General features: G+C 38.7%; 1 long non-coding RNA gene across 4 annotated transcripts in view; it reads right to left on the reverse strand.

The window, feature by feature from the left end:
- The window catches only part of LOC115294396, a 117,454-nt gene that overhangs the window by 42,259 nt on the left and 58,175 nt on the right, over positions 1-17,020 (reverse strand). For all 4 annotated transcript variants that reach the window (XR_003909869.1, XR_003909868.1, XR_003909867.1 and 1 more), the window contains exons 4-5: positions 16,837-16,929; positions 12,711-12,776 (exon numbers count right to left, since the gene is read on the reverse strand). This is a non-coding gene — a long non-coding RNA (uncharacterized LOC115294396). The remainder of the gene's footprint in view (positions 1-12,710; positions 12,777-16,836; positions 16,930-17,020) is intronic.

The following is a 17,020-nucleotide window of genomic DNA, read 5'->3' on the forward strand; positions in this document are numbered from 1 at the left end:
GTTATACACACACAATTTTTTATTTCCGGTCTCCTAAAATTGCTACCCATGTAAACAAAAACCAATTTCAGACGGAACTTGCTTTGGGGGCACCTGGGGGCTCAGTTGGCCAAGCATCCAACTCTTGGTTTCAGCTCAGGTCATGATCTCACCGTTTGTGAGTTCGAGCCCCGCATCTGTCTCGATGCTGGCACCATGGAGCCTGCTTGGGAATTCTCCTTCTGTCCCTCTCTCTCTCTCTCTCTGTCCCTCCCTCTCTGCCCCTCTCCTGCTCGCTCGCTCGCTCGCTCTCTCTCTCTGGCTCTTTCTCTCAAAAGTAAAAAATAAACACTAAAAATTTTTTTTAAAAAGAAGAAACTTGCTTTGTCTCAAAGGAGTGTGGTAAATCTGCTTCCCAACCTTAATCCAGCCTGACACCACGCTAAACTGATTCCTGCACAGGACAAGTGTGGTAACTGAGGACGGTTCCACAGGTAAGGTCAGAAACGCCTCCATGTTTTAACTAGGGTAATGGTGACCAGGGATCTTTAAAAGGGAACTCACTTAAATAAATGATCTACAGATAACTGTTTTCTGAATTTCAAGAGAGAATGATTTAGTACTAATAAAGCAAGTTTCTTGAGCACCTTGAACACCTAGAAGAAAGTCCTATGCTAAGTGTTGCAAAGACCTCTCAAGAATCTCACAGCCTACGAAAAGCAGAATATACGATTAGAACACAGAACAAATGTGATTTTTGAAATGAGATTAAAAATTTCAAATACAGTTTTTGGAGTCAAGCAGCAGAATCCTATCAATGAAAAAAAAAAGAAGAAGAAGAAGAAGATCCAAGCAGCTCCAAGCTGAAGGAAATATTTTCAAATGTTTGTTCAATGAGTGTGGATAAAATAATTCAAACTATCCAGATAAAAATAAAAGTCCTCTAATCTCACAGAACATTTATAATTAGAAGTTACACCATGAAATATTTTGTCGTTTCAAGTTCAAGTTAGAAGAAATGTTTTTTGATTGAGTTTCTGGAACATAAACCACTCTGCTTTCTGGTGGGAAACATAAATGACTACATAAGTTGAATATAAAATTCATGAACATCTGGAAGCCTGCTAATTGCAGACAGAATGTCACATAAAACAAGAAATCAAAGAACTTCTTTCTGGCTCATATGTCTTTAGGAGGGAGAAATCACTTTCCTTGGCACAAGTACACTGGCATAATTGACAAAATTTTGAGATGGCACATTTCACCATATGTGCTTCTTTGGATCTAATCAAGTCCCATGAACACTGGAGTCATAAACTCTACATTTGGTGTAGGGCAGTATATGATACATTCTTAAATCAGTGGTAATAAAAGAGGTAGAGCAGAAGTTTAAATACAGCAAACAGACAGGAAAGTGAACTGCCTTAGCCAATTGGGATAAAGTAAATTCCTGATGAAGAAACTCATATCTAAGTGCACTGGGGGGGCAGGTCCCCAACATGCTGAGAAAAAATAGTAGTTCCATTACAACAGTGCACAAACCACATCCTGTCTATAGACCTGTTTTAACTAAGATGGAAAGCTTTTCCCCCCTCAATTAAAGCCAACATTTAAAAATTGTGAAATCTTCTATAGAAATATAATAAGTCTGCTTTCTCTTAAAAATAAGATCTGATCATTCTTCCATAGCTAAAGCCTTCTGGTACATGTAACAACTTCCACTTGGAAGAGAGGGTAGATGTTCTCCAGTTCACATCATCCCCCAATTCTCCAAATATCGCCACCACCCCTACAATGAGCACACTGATCTCTTACTCGTTCATTTCACCTACCTGGCCCTTACAGGCATTTGAAATCATAATCCCTGCAACAGAGAGAGGAGATACGACATAGGTCACCATTTTTATTCTGCCTTTGACGACCCAAATTTTCTTATCTCCGAAAGCCTTCTGAAGCCCGATGAAAGGCATTCCCTACTCACTGGACGGCTATCACATCTACTGTTCCTCCTGCATCGGTTGGTATTTCTCTGTATCTGCTGGGGTCTTAGGATGACAATCACCCTTTGCAGCCTCCCTGAGTTGAAACACAGATGAGGGAGTCTGGGGAATGAATATATAAATTTAACTGTATTACTGATAACATTGAAATGAAGAACACGATTTGAATCAGTGGCCAAATGTGCCTCCTAATACAGTCCACTTCATCTGAGCTTGACTTCATCCAAAGCTGCAGACCTCTCTCTCTGCTCCAAGGACAGAAGGTACCCTGACAAACTTCCATCACTGTGTGTTTCAGGCTGACTCCCAAAACAGGAAAATGCAAAAAGAGCCAAACTGACAAGGTTCAGTACCTTCTCCCAAATTCATCAACTCCAGAAGTCATCACTTGGGCCCTGGTCAAGGGTAAAGGTGTAGGGAAAGAGATCTGCCCATAGCTTCCCTCCTGGGAATTGGCATACATATTGTTTTCCCTTTATGGAAAGATTAGTGGTAGGGAATAAGTATCCCACACATGTATACACACTCTTCTATTTTCAGTTATCTTCACCTAGTTGGTTTAACAATCAAGGAAATAATGGATGAAAGATTTGGTGCATCACTCAGGGAAAGAGATGAGCTTTGGGTGAGTTCTCTCCTTGTTCATGAAGCTCTTCTCCAAATACAAACCAACGCTCCAATGTGGCTACTGTAGCTTTTTTCCATAAGAGATATGAATTAGGTAAGAATACTACATTAAGTAATTCCAAAGTACTGTTGTGCCTTAAGCTAAAATTTTACTCCTTATTTTGTTTCCCCTTCTAATTTGGGTCCATCAAAACTCACTAGGAATTGGCCATGTTCCATGGTAATGAGTATGGTCCCTTCAAGATATTAGGAATTAAATTCTTTTGCCTATGAGAAAGTACAAAGAGTTAATAGGACAAATAGAAGTTTTGGTGTCACTTAAAAAAACAACTTAATCCAAGCTCCAAAGTGATTACCCCCAGGAAAAAATAATAAAGAATGTTCCCAGAAACCAGCACGGTGCTTCCAAAGACTGTAGGAGAGGCTCAGTGCTTTGTGAGAAAAGGAGAATGAATGCAGAAGGAGTTAATTTCTCCTACACCAGACTCATAACTCATCAGTCACTTGCCCATGTTCCAAAACCAGTAAACTGAGGTCTGCTCCGGTATCCTCAATTAAAGAAACTCCTGGAAAAGTTGTGAAGTCTGCAGTGGTCCCGGACCCTGTCATCAGGCCTCACTGAAGTTCTTTCGATCCTATTCAACCTATTAAGAGCTTTTTCATTTCATTTGCCTTTTGAGTCTCCACTTCCTCTCCCCAAACCCACCCCGCCATGGCATTTGCAGTTAGAGTGGTCCGGGAGGCAGACCCATTCTATAGGACCCCTGCCAGCTGGTCTGAAATGTCCTGGGCCTAGGAGACTTCCCTGTTAGGGGAGGTTTTCGTAGTACTTCCCATTCCGTTTCTGCTGGAAAGTCACCCTCTACAGGTCCTGCCTTTTTCATTTGCTTTTGAAAAGTTCTAGACTTTGAGCAACATTTCTTTCTGCCACATATTTTTCTGCAACAAGGAAGAAGGCTCTGATATTGTGTTTAAAACTGTTCAACTTGCTTCTTGAATGCATTCCTTTCCTTCTCTACCACATGTATGGCTATTCACAACATCTGAGTATCTGCTTCTTTTCATTTCTTAAGTCCAATATCTGCTTTTCTGACACAGTTTTCTTCAGGTCTTGTCTTGGAAGGTGCCCTATCATGAAAGACATACAGTCATTGAGTTCTGTCCTACCAAAAGCATCCACTGTTTGAACAAATCTTGTGAACCTTCACCACCTGAGCAAAATCATCTCAATTACGGACCCATCATACAAGTGTCCAACCCAGGCCACACTAGGTCTACCACCACCTTCCCTTTCTGCTGTGCATCATCTCCCATGCACCTTCCCTCCAAGCCCTATTTCCTAAGTTTCATTCCCTAGTGAGAGAGGCAATATGTCTATTCCCAGTGAAAGTAAGTAATTCTTTTTAATAAAGGCTGATTGTTTTCCATTGTTCCCTTTCAAATCTGCCCAAGTATTCTGTACGTATATGGTTAGTCCTCATGAAAGGCTCCCTGTTTACAACTTTAAGAGGACATTTTCCAAGAGTTTGTTAGATCTTGGGTCCTTCAGCATAACAACTGCAGTTTACTCTCTGCAATCCTGATACTATGCTCCATGCACTTCTTTATGCCCCAGCCGTCCTCTCCAGCCCCAGAATAACTGAAAAAAAAATCCCTTTTCTGGCCTCAAATCCAAAGCAATTAAATGCGTACTTGTTTTCTTTAATTTGTCATATCTAGTTAGTCAGACCTCTAAGATTTCATTCTCCTAAGAACATGTCTCTTCTCTCTGCCTCCACTATAGTTTGTCTGTTCTACTTTATTTTTCTTTTCTTTCATTCTTCCCCCAAATTCCTGTTCCAATAATAAAACCAAAGCCTATTTTCAAAAGAGACACTCTTCTTGAATCACAAATAAAACCATTCCACAAGGCAAGTGTATAAGGTACAACCTATCTTAATTCCTTCTTTAGATGGGACTCACAGTAATTTTACCTTTTTGCACTGTTCACTATATACTAAGATTATCCATTTTTTGTTCTTTAGTAAATTTCTCCAACCTTCTTAGGCTAAAACCAGAATCTAGGTCTCTGAAATAAAAAGCCAATGGCAGAGTGATTATAATTAGCACTTTCAGAGCCCATAGGAGCCCGTGAGTGGGATGGAGTAGAAAGCACTCAGTGCCCAGCCCACGTGACCCTCAGCGGTCAGCTGCTGCACGCTGCCTCGTCTTGGTGCTCAGTGCAGTTCACGTAAACAGGAATGGACCTGGAGGCAACGGATCGAGCCCAGCATTTGTATGCCAGGCATAAAGTTCACGCTAGCTATTTGTAGCCCACATGGACTTAGCTGCCTCTGCAAACCATCTCTAGACGTGGCTGGAAAATACAATCAAAGCAGCACAAGTATTCCACGCACCAACGCCTATTAAGCCTATTTGCTAAAGCTCTGCCTGTTTTAAAGTGAGACTTAGCAAAGAGTAAAAGTTCTCCTCTTCTTGGATAGGAATAAGCAACGGATCTGAGATACCCAAAACGTCAGCCTTTGATTCAAATGGCTCAGCAATAAGATTTGAGATTTATGGTCAGTTTGTACCCATTTCTGGAGACATCAGAGTAGAAGCGAATGTTGGAGAGGAAGAGGTACTGGTCTTTCACAACTCTCTAATATCCAAGGGAAAGGCGATTTTCAACCAGGGGCCTAGACGAATCATTCCTTCATAAAAATAAATTCCACATCCTGGAAGGATTATCTTAAAATAAGAAGTTTTATGAAATGATATTTTAAGAAAGTGAAAACATTGGATGAAACACTGGTAAAAAAAAAAATCGCAAACAAAAATCTCAATGGTTAGTGTTAAGGATACATATTAGATGTCCGACACAGCAATGAGGAAAGGGTACATCACCCAACGGGAGAAGTTAGACACAGGCCCCGGACGGGGATTCCAAAGAAGAAACAGATATGGCCAATGAGTTGGAGAGTTTCTCAATGTCATTAATTATCACAGACCGCAAATCTAAGTGACAGTAAGGTATCATTTTATATCCACTCAATAAGCAAAAATCAAGAAATCCAACGTAGCACATATTAAAGGGAATGGGAATCAGTAAGATTTCTCATGGAGTGACGTGGGCAGTGTGGCAGAACAGGAAGCCCCCCGCCCACACACACCCCCTCTGACAGCACAAGTGTTTGGCAGCTATTCCATAGAGTACCTTTCCGGGAGCCTTGGGACCAAGTAAGAGGTTGTGTAACTCTGATAAAGCCCAAAAATGCAGAGAATCCCTCTGAGAGGCAGCCCCACACACCAGGGGCAGGGCCACTGAATGGCAGAATCCGGGCTGAAGACCAGAAACAGCTCCATCCCCCGTAGACTCAGGTCTAGTCCCACTGGTCCACAGCCCCGCCATCAGCCCACTGCTAAGGTACCCAGGACGAGCCACATCTGCTCGTACCACCAGTACAGGCCTGCTGGCCTTGGACATGACTGCTGTCCTCGAAACGGCTCTGTGCCCTGGCTCCCGCCCTGCTCCGCCATGGTCCAGCAACAGTCCCGCCACTCAGGCCAGTGACCCAACAAGAGTATACTTGGGACCCAGGGGAACCCGCACCTAACCAGCCCACAACAACAGGCTGGCCAAACACAATCATATTTTTAGAAGATGAATACTTCCATGTAATAAGTCCAGAAAATCTACTATTAATATAAGTAGTGAAGACCTTATAAATATACACAAGGTAAGATGTCAAAAATTTTCAGAGCAGAACTGCTCATTACATTATAAAACATAAAACATCAAATGTTCACAAAGGTGAATGTATAAATTGTGGTAAACTCACAATAGAATATTACGCATTAGCAAAACCAAGTGAATTCCAGCTCATGCAAAATTAAGAATATTAATAGTATAATACTGAGTGAAACGAGTCCCGGAGAAAAATGCACAGCTACTTTCAAGAGTCAAGGCTCTAGAAAAACAATTAAAATAAAGCAGTACATTGCACAGGGTTACACCAAGAGGAAAGAGAGAAAGGACAGGAGAGTAACAAATATATCGATGTTAATGTTCTGTCTTTCAGGTCAAACAGTGACTTTATGGATGTTAATTTGCTATAAATAACTAACTTACTTATGAGGACTATATAAGTCAATGATAAAAGTGTCCTATGAACCAAGGATTCTGAGTAATTCAATTTTGTGAATCTAAAGTATAAAAGTATATATACCTATGTATGTATTCATAATGTCCCTATACAATATCAAATTATTTATTATAACAGATAGTTTTTCCTTTCATTTGTAATCTTCTGAAAACTAGAAATGAGACTTTTTAATTATGTAAAAGTTGAGTCTTAAACAGCTTGTCGTTAACCTTCAACAGACTGTTAGCAGGGTGCCTGAGTGGCTCCGTTGGGTGAGCATCCAACTCTCAAATTAGGCTCTGGTCACATCTCATGGGTTCATGAGACGGAGCCCTGCTTGGGGCTCCCGCTGACAGCACAAAGCCTGTTCCCTCTCTCTCTGACTCTGCCCCCTTCCCTACTCCTGCATGCACACATGCTTGCTCTCTCCCTTTCTCAAAAATAAATAAATGAACTTAAAAAAATCAGTATGTTAGCAATAGAAAAATATTAATAAGGAAATTAAAATTATATTACTTGAATTTCTGGAAGAAACAAATGTTATAACATCTGAAACAATTCTGGTATTAAGTGAATCATGGAAAAAACAAAGTATACTATATTTTCCACTCCCCTAAGAGATTCGACTGAATTTCTACCTATAAATCTTGAAAGAAACATATTAAAATTATTGTTAAAACATTTTTTGCTGTGTCATAGCTCAGTATTGCTAGCAAAAAGGAAAAAAAGATACGCACAGTAGCTTCATTCTCCAGAAGCTTTGATATTAAAGAATTGAGAACTTTACAAGTACGTAAAAATGGGGCAAATTTCAAAGCTGAAACATGGGAAGTTCACTTCTAGTAATGGAAGACGAGATCATCTGAACCAGTTTTCTTCTTGAAACAAAGAAAAACTTTAGACAAAATAAAACAAAATCTGTTACCAGCATCAGAGAACTCCTAGGGCAGTGAAGACTGAGGAGGACAAGATCTAGGATAAGAAGTGACCCAGACGGAGGACTTGGACTTGGAGGACTGAGTGCCCTAAAGCCCCTGTGTCCATTTTAACAGAAAAACCTGAGTGCTGAGCCCAACTTTCAGGACATTCATGAGGCTAAGAGAACAAAAAATTAAAAATCAAGAATCAACAAATCATCCAGACATTGGGCTGGGACTGTTGATACTCTAGAAATAACTAGAAATAAGGCAATTTCATAAAGGACTGAAGGCCAGTGTTTAATTATTTTGAACCCCTGTTTGTATTAAAGTGACCTCGGATTGCTGGTGTCCCTAACCACCTGCCAGAAACAAATGAGAATTCTCTTTTGTAAAAGATAACATTATCATAATCCTAAAAGTATATTCAACATAGATTATAGAAATAATGTCTCAGGGGATCCTGAGACAAGAGCATTAAGATAAATATGCCTAATGCAATCAAGTAAAAAGGATGGGGCAAATACCTAAAGCATAACAAAAATAAACCAAGTGGAAATTTTGGAATCAGTGTACCAGATGCACCAGTACTAACCATGGCTACTGAGAGAATGAGTGACCTGCAAGAGAAGTGAGAACAAATAGCCAAGCTACAGTCCAGAAAATTTGAATATTTGAAGACATATTGGCTGAGACGTGTCAAAACTGATGAAAGCATTCTGAACACTAAGCAGGACAATTACAAAGAACCTCCCATGTGGGCACATACTAGTAAATTCGCTAAAACCTAAAAGCAATAAAAAAAATTTTAAAGATAGAGAAAAAAACACACAGTTTTTAAGTGTATTAGATTATTCACCAAAATTGGCCATTGATAAGAAGCAATCAACTTCTTGAGTACCTTGAGAAAGGTGAGAGTGTAAATAGTCTTCTACCAGTCACAGATACTCATATGTGAGTCTACTCGTCATGTGCAGCCAAGACGCTGACACACTCAGCGGCCAGCCACATAACAATATCATCTTATTTTCACTTTGCCTCCAGCCAAAGCTTATCCTTTTCATAATTTTGACTACCAAAATCTACCTGGACTATTATATTTCCTTTATACTTGAAAGCCTTTTAATTCCTGATGTGTTATAAAGGCCTACTGAGAATTCCTATACATTTCTTTTTAAAAAATCTTTTTTTACTTCTTACATTTTTTTCCCCTTTCATCCCACAAGGAGTGACTTAAATAACATCCAAAATGCTATGTGGAATTGACATTTCAGTTGAAGATCAGTGGTGCTAATGGCTGGGGGAAAAAAATCATAGAAAAGCAGTAACCCAAGTTCCTTAAGCCAACAATATCATGGAAATAGCATTGAACTAAGAATCAGGAAGCTAGGTTCTATTTCTGGCTTTGTTCCTAAGTAACTTTAGGCAAGTTTCTTAGCCTTTCTTGGAACATTTCCTCGTCTGCTGAAGGATCTCTTCAGTCCCCTCAAAGTCAAATATTCTATTACATAATGCAGATCAATACATACTTTCCAGCAAAACACATGTGATGTATATAATCTAGGATATCTTCCTCCCAGTTCTTAAGGTTACAGTCTTAAATTCTAAAAGATAAATTTTAAAAAGACAGCAAGAGCTAAGGATAGAAGTCTGTGACCATTCCGGTCTGTAACTATTATTTTCTAACATGGTTGCTTGAACACATTAACAACAGGCACCTGCTACTTAACGGTACTTCTTACTAAGTTCCTAAGGTCTTTGAAATTTATACTTTCAAGGTCATTCAGGGTCTTTTCTTCTTGCCCTCAGATGCTCTACCAACATGGAAATATGGAACATTATTATCTATTAATTCTTCTAAGAACTTATATCATTTACATATTGAAGATTTTAATATGTTTAACAGGAGAATAAGAAATCATATCATTTTTAAAATACATTCCTGATTAGGCCTTTGCACTGTATTAGTGATATCTAGTTATTTAAACGTCAAATTCAAAAATGTCTGCATTTAGCAGATATGTCCAGAACTATACCATTACACAGACTGCTTGTAATTTATTTGCTTAAGTTGAATTGCTTATAAATTATAATTTCACACAATCTGGGAAAACACAGAAATATCATTTTGAAAGATTTTCCTCAAGGAGACATTCTTTTATGTAACAGTTTCAGTGTGTTTCCTTGACAACATTGTTGCTAAGAATGTCTCTTGGAGGCAATAAAGAATCTGTGGTAAATGACTGATGTCTACTTTAGAAATAGAAGATGTGAATATGCCATGTGTAGTTAAACATGTCACTATAATCATAAAACCAAGTACAGGTCACCAACATACTGCAGCTGTATTAAATGTTTATTTTTTTTTAAATGAAATTCAGCAAACAGGAACTTTGAAACTTAAGTAAAATAATAATAGAGTAAATTCTAGAAGTAAGAGATGGACTAAGGCCAAAGGTGCTTTAAGCATAATTGATGCAGACCCCAACTTTTTCAAAATGATGACACAACTGTCTTACACAGAACTTAGCCTTCACTGTTGAGCTGTGAGCTATACTAGGTGCTGAGTGTTAATTGGTAAGACTCTCCTGTAAAGGGATAACGGAATCAATAAAGCTGCATCTACTCTGAGTGCTAAACAGAATCAATATTCTGCCTTCATCTCATACCTAGCCTATTAAGACAGGGAGACACTTCAAAAGATTACTTTATCCCTTCTCTGGCCGCAGGGTAGCACTAACAACCATCTGTTTTCTAGATCATTCCCCAAGAAGAATTGTTCTAACTGTAACCTAACATTTAACCTAATATATATGGTTGATGCTCCATTTTGAAGTCATTAAAAACAAACAAACAAACAAAAAAAAACAGCTCAACTTTCCAATTGTGGGAGGAAATGTAGTAATAATATATTTTTTCTTGAGATAATGTCTTAAAGCACACACATGCTTAATCCTCTACAGCTGGATGTTAACATCAAAATGACTACCTTAGCACAACTTTCCTACCACTAGGACTCCTCAGCTGATCCAGCAGCTACAATGTGCACAGACCAGGACTGCCAATTGAAAGAACTGATGTGCATTATAAAATGATATCAGAGAAGATGATACTGGCCTAATATCACAGCCCTAAATCACATTGATTGATCAAGATGATGCAATGACATCACACTTTATTAACTCTTTCTACTCCAAAGAGAGAGAGATGATGATGATGATGATGGCAAAATATAAAGAGAAAGGACATGGATTTAAATATACTATAGATATCTCTATCAACTTGAAATGGAGTCAAAGCCAAAATGATAAGCAAAAGTCAAAGTAGATTTTCTGTGCTTCAAATCTTGAAGCCAGTAAGAGGAATTTTTTAAATCTTCCACACACAAAACAAGTGGGGGCTGCTGCATCTCTGGCCCTCATACACCCACCGGAACTATGAGAGATGCTGTAAAACATCGCTACAGATGTCATCAGGATTTCATGCTGTGCTCCAGGCTTAATGTGGCTGAACCAAATCTTTCAATGGCTTTCAATCTGCAGTTTCATTGGAATCGTGTCAAAAGAATGGTTCAAGCTAACCACAAATTCTCTAAACAGGAACACGGAGTCCAGAAGGCCATTCATCAATGTCCATGAAATTGTGACTAAGCTGTGGGTTTGAAGATAGGGTAACGTCCCAGTCTCTTCATGGTTCGTGATAGTCACCTCTTTGGCTTATATTCTACAATCTTGATTCACCACCTACTGATCTGTTTCTTCCTAGTGCCCTCTAACTGAAACACCAATGAATTTTCTAACTGCTCCCCCCATGCTACTATACCATAGTACTCTATCCTTTCTGAAGTATTACTTTTACTTATTGTTTAATTTAATACTACCGATTAAACATTTACAATGTAGCAAGTACTCTTTCTACAACTCTATAAACACTCACTCATTTATGTGATAAGAGCCCTAAAGCCAAATGTAGGCATCACAGCATATGTCCTATGGATAGAACAGAGTATGATACACAAAGAATCCTGGGTATTTGGAAGGTGAATATTTGATGGTTTCCATGAGTCTTTCTTAAGCACCTGCCAAGTATCCTATCAGGAAGTGGTCAAAACCATTTCCTTATGGGCATGGATGGACAGAACCAGAGAAACTCCAATTTTATACTAAAAGTATTCACATATCCTTATTCCTTCATCAATAATAAATTAAGCATAGTTTTCATTATTGCCTCAGTCTTTCTTGAAAAATTGGTTCTACGTTCGGGAATCTCTCTAGAGAATTTTAGATAGAGATGGAGATATATAGGTAAAGTTACACAGACAGAGATAGAGAGGATAGAGCCAGACATACATATGCATATAGACTCTCTCTATCTATATAAAGCACAGTATAGGATATTTTGTATATATACTTCATACATAGATGGGTGGACCCAACCTGACTTTAGTTCAAGATGCTCATGGTAAAAACAAATAAGCCCACTTTAGAGCAGACTGAAGAAATTATGGTGATTTTTGTGTGATTTGCCTCATGTGATAAAATTTGCATTCTACATGTAAAGCAAGATGGGATCTTGATAGCCATCTATAAAAATGCCATAATGGGGCTCAGTCGGTTAAGTATCTGACTCTTGGTTTCAGTTCAGGTCATGATCTCACAGTTTTGTGGGTTTGGGTCCCGTGTAGGACGTTCTTGGGATTTTCTCTCCTCTCTAGCTGCCCCTCCGTCACTCACACTGTCTCTGTCAAAATATGCAAATAAACTTAAAAAAAGACGCCTTCCATGATGGAAGGCATTGTATGGCAACATAAAAGAAATCTTTAATTTTATCTAAGTAATATTTGTATGTCTTTTGTAATACTATCCTACATTTTATATTTTTATGAAAGATGAAATATTCAGTTACATAGAGAATAAATCACCATCACCCATTTTATAAATAATTCTTCAATAAGAATTGTTTTATACAGTAATTTGCCCTTCATCATGACATATATTATTAACTAACATAACTCTTCATAAATACATCTGTTTCACAAAGCAAAGTTCTTATACAAAAATCACCTGGAGAATCTTTCCATCAGTCTGTTCTTGACATCAAGAGAAATGGCTTTTCCTTCAGGTTAACCACTGTGGATAAGGTATATTCTGTTACTGTGCCTTATTTTTCCCCTCCTCAGTCTAAAATGATGAGCAGAACCCTGTATTTTATACCCGTATAGCACATTATGATACTGAGCATTCAGCAAGTACTCAATAATTGTCTTCATTACATCTACTGTCTACCCAGCAGAAGTCTCCCTTTATTTGTCACGCATCCTATCATCCAGACAAGTATGTGTTGAGGACACTGTATATCCCAGGCTATGGAGAGCCACAGATGAACAGAGTCATGGCTTCTACCCTCACTGAATTTTCATACTGGTTCTTCGGAAAAAATATAACCCAAGAAATGCATACTGGTTCTTCGGAAAAAAATATAACCCAAGAAATGCAATGTAGCTATAAGGAACCACACAGATTCTAACTCAAAGGTCATGGTCAAAAAACACAGCAACATCACTAAAATCATTACTCTCAGTTGTGGGAGAGGACAAAAAGAAAGGAAGACATAGATGTTTAAAATCCTACAGACTGCTCTTGCCTAAAAAAAATACAAATTGGTCTTTAAAAATAAATTTGGATTTGAATACCTAATGTATATGCATTTCCCTTTAAACTTCTGCATCTGAGTGTCCTTCCTAATTATATGTTCATGCACAGTGTCAAATTCTTCCAAAGCTTATTTTGTTAACAACCTATGCTGTATTTCCTCTTAATTACTGTTCATGTACCCTTCAGTGTGAGTAATGCCTAAAGCAGATGGTGTCTCCTCCTAGAAAACAAGCATTTGGCCAAACAGTATGACAGAGCCAATTTCTGAAATTTGACAGGCACCATTCAGAATCAATACATCTCTGTATCACAATTTCTCAGGTACAAGGCACGGTTGAGACCATTTTGTCACATTTCAGTCTGTCCCTCACTCCTGACCAGCACCATGTTAATACAGAAACACACATCAAGAATTAAGGAATTCCAGAACTTTTAGTTACAAAAAAAAATCCTATTCATACAATGTCCTTTTTATGTCATATGTTTAACATCAAACTTAATAAAATTCAGTATAAGCAAAAAAAACTATTTCTAAGATTCAAATACAAAAAGAAGTCTGTCATTTAAACTCTACCCTTCTTTTTTCCATTTTTCAAGGCTTTATCCTTGGAGAGTATATTTATAATCATTTTCCGTTATTACTCTTTTCTATATAACCATGAACTGTTTTTTCTTGGGTCAATGCAAAACATTACTATTCCTAGTGATTATCTCTTGAGGTGATCATCAATAGCATTAGTCATAGTCACCAGTAAATATTAGAGTAAAAAGTTAAAAACTAGTTGATACAGTTTGTCATTTTCTAATATGGCAAGCAGAGCAACTGAATGTAATCATGTTATAACAAGGTGAATATATTGGACAATAGAACATTCTAATGGAATTAGATTTCCATTTTGTAAAGGCAGTATATGAGCTGAGCTGGGAAAGATGAATGTTTAGAAACCATAAATAATCCTTTCAAACCATGACAGGCAATTTTCCCTGCACACAAATGGATGATTTTTAAATGAACAGAGATTCACTTTTTGGCAAATACTTTACAAAAGATCTAGTTGATACCATCACAAACTATTCAAGTGAATATAGAAATGGACAACCTAGAAATCCCACCCTAGGAAAATTTTCCCAACCAATGAAAATATTTTTTATTAAGCAAAGCTTTTATATTTCAGTTCTCACAATTTAGTCATTTCCTATAAGTATACTTACACGCCAAAACCTAGCTCATGAAGAGATATACAAAAGAGGGAACAGAAATATTCGAAGAAGCAATACTATTGCATATTCTCCCTCTCATATTCTCTTAATCTCACTGTCTCTAATACCTCCAGTTCTAATTCAGTAGACAGAGAAGGTGCACATTCTCACCAAGAGGAACCAGAACTAAATAGTGAAGAAAACAAGATCATTTGCCCTTTGCGTGTTCATAACCACTACCTTCCCCTTCTCCCAACACCCAACTACACTGTCTTTCTTTGTTCTTCCTTGATTCCAGATGTATTTGTTAAGTACTATGCTGAGTATTTTCCTAAAAAGTGAGGACGCAAGTGAACAACAGTAGGTACTTCTCAGGGAACATAGCACAGGAGATAGGCCTCAACTAATAAGTACAAACAGAAGTGAAATGATTACCGCGATGAAGTGCCATCAAGGGAAGGAAGGTATAGGTGGCCCGTTAGCTCATCGCAGGAGGTGCTGGAGTCAGGGAGGAAAGGTCAAGTCTCTGTGAGACAGTGCTCCTTTTGTGGACACAGGAACTTGTGAAAAGTGGGCAAATGCAGAAGGATGGGGGTGAAATGAGATGCAGCCCCTCAGGCAGAAGGAACAGCACACATCGAGGAAGAAGAATTAGGGGAGTTTAGTGAGCAAGCAGGAAGAAGTGGGGAGTGGGATCAGGCCTTATTGGGAAGGGTTGGGTCTGATCATGCAGGGTCTTCCAGTTCACATTAACGGTGTGGATCTTTATCTTAAGAGCAATGGAAAGTCATCAAAAGATTTCCAAGCAAGGAAATGGGATTTTAATATGTGAAATAAATATTCTCACTACAATGTGAACAATAGAATGGGGGAAAGGAAATACAGAGAGGAGAAAAGTGGGGAGAAGGCCACAAAGAAGTCATTAAAATGGCTGAGGAAAGAAAATGGTAGCTTAGACAGGACCACGGCAGTAATAATGATCCAGAGAGAGGGATATCTGTGGGAAATGTTTAAGTGGTAAATATTTAACTAACAAAACTTAGGGATGAAATGAATATAGATGTAAGAAAACTAGGAGGTGTTAGGGTAACTCTAGATCTCTGGCCTTGGTAATGTATAGAATGACAACAGTTAGTAAGAAAGAAAATAGGACAGAAGGACTAGGTTTGAGGAAGGACTCAGGGACCGGGGAGGAGGACAACTCAAAAGTTGATGTGGACATGACTTGCAGGTGTCTGTAAGGTGACGCTGTCAAGAGGACAATTAGGGACATGAGTCTGGAGACTAAGGAAGGGGCACAACTAGAACCGCTCACTTGCAAACCCTCTGCACACAGGTGAGAAATGAGCCTTGAATGTGAATTAGACTGCCTGGGGCAAGGGTCCAGAGGGAGACAAAGAGAATCTATGAACAGCTTTAAGGAAACTCAACATTTAGCGACTTCACAGATGGCAATCAGCCTGCAAAGCTGGCCTCTATCTCTTCGGCCGCCTTCCTGAAATTATATGACTTAAAAGGCCAACCAGGAGAGAGAGAATCATGGAAGCCAAGGCAAAAAAAGTACAAGGAACAGTGGAGATACAATACACACTGAAAGCTAATGACACATCAAGTAAGTTAAATATTGACAAATGTCTCCCGGGGAAGGTCAATACTGAGTATGAATATGAGCTACAGTGGAAGAGTAACACGGGATGGGTGGAAACCCAACCGAAGTCCATGGAAGAGTTGACGGCAGGTGAGCAAACGGACTCGCAAAAAGCCCGCTGTTAATGGCCTTCTGGTTCAGACTCGGGCTTGTGCCTCACAGCCCTGGTCTTCCTAAAGCTGTACAGGGCTCTCAACAGGCCTCTACCTTCCCTTCATCTGGTGGATCTCCACCATAACACACTGAGGAGCGGGCCACACCTACTGATTCGGACTCCGCAGCTGTACAAATCTGGTCTTTGCAAATGTGCTGGAGAATCAGAAGCCAGTCTAAGCTTGTGCTAAACCCCCGTGTGCCTCAAATGTTACACATTCAAATACGACGGCCATAGTTATTGTCCAGCCCATGTCCCTCCTGTGCTGTCATTTACTTCTCTTCTCTAACTTGGCCCACATGAAAACATAAGTTAACTTACCATTAAAGGAAAATTTATGCTAAGACCATAGATGGAAAACTCTTATTTATCTTAAACAGGTTACTGTAAATAAATAAAAGTGAAACCAAATTGTTACATTCTAGCTAGATACTTTAGCTCATTGAAGACCCTGAGCCTGACACATGCCTTAAAATAAATGAACAAAAGGTAAAGGTTATCTACTTAGCAAGGGATATTAAAAATACACTTACCTCATAACGTAGTCAAATATTTTCATTGGATGTGTGCTTATTCTCTACACAAATTCTTAAACTGTGGTGTCTTCAGCCCACAAATTCAGAGATCTGGAAAAAAAAAATGTGACCTTCTTTCCAAGCTTGCTTTACACTGTCCTATCTCATAATTGTCATGAAAACTACTTAGAATCTCCTCCCT

Source organism: Suricata suricatta, chromosome 6 (genome assembly GCF_006229205.1).
Source record: "Suricata suricatta isolate VVHF042 chromosome 6, meerkat_22Aug2017_6uvM2_HiC, whole genome shotgun sequence".
Taxonomy (NCBI): domain Eukaryota; kingdom Metazoa; phylum Chordata; class Mammalia; order Carnivora; family Herpestidae; genus Suricata; species Suricata suricatta.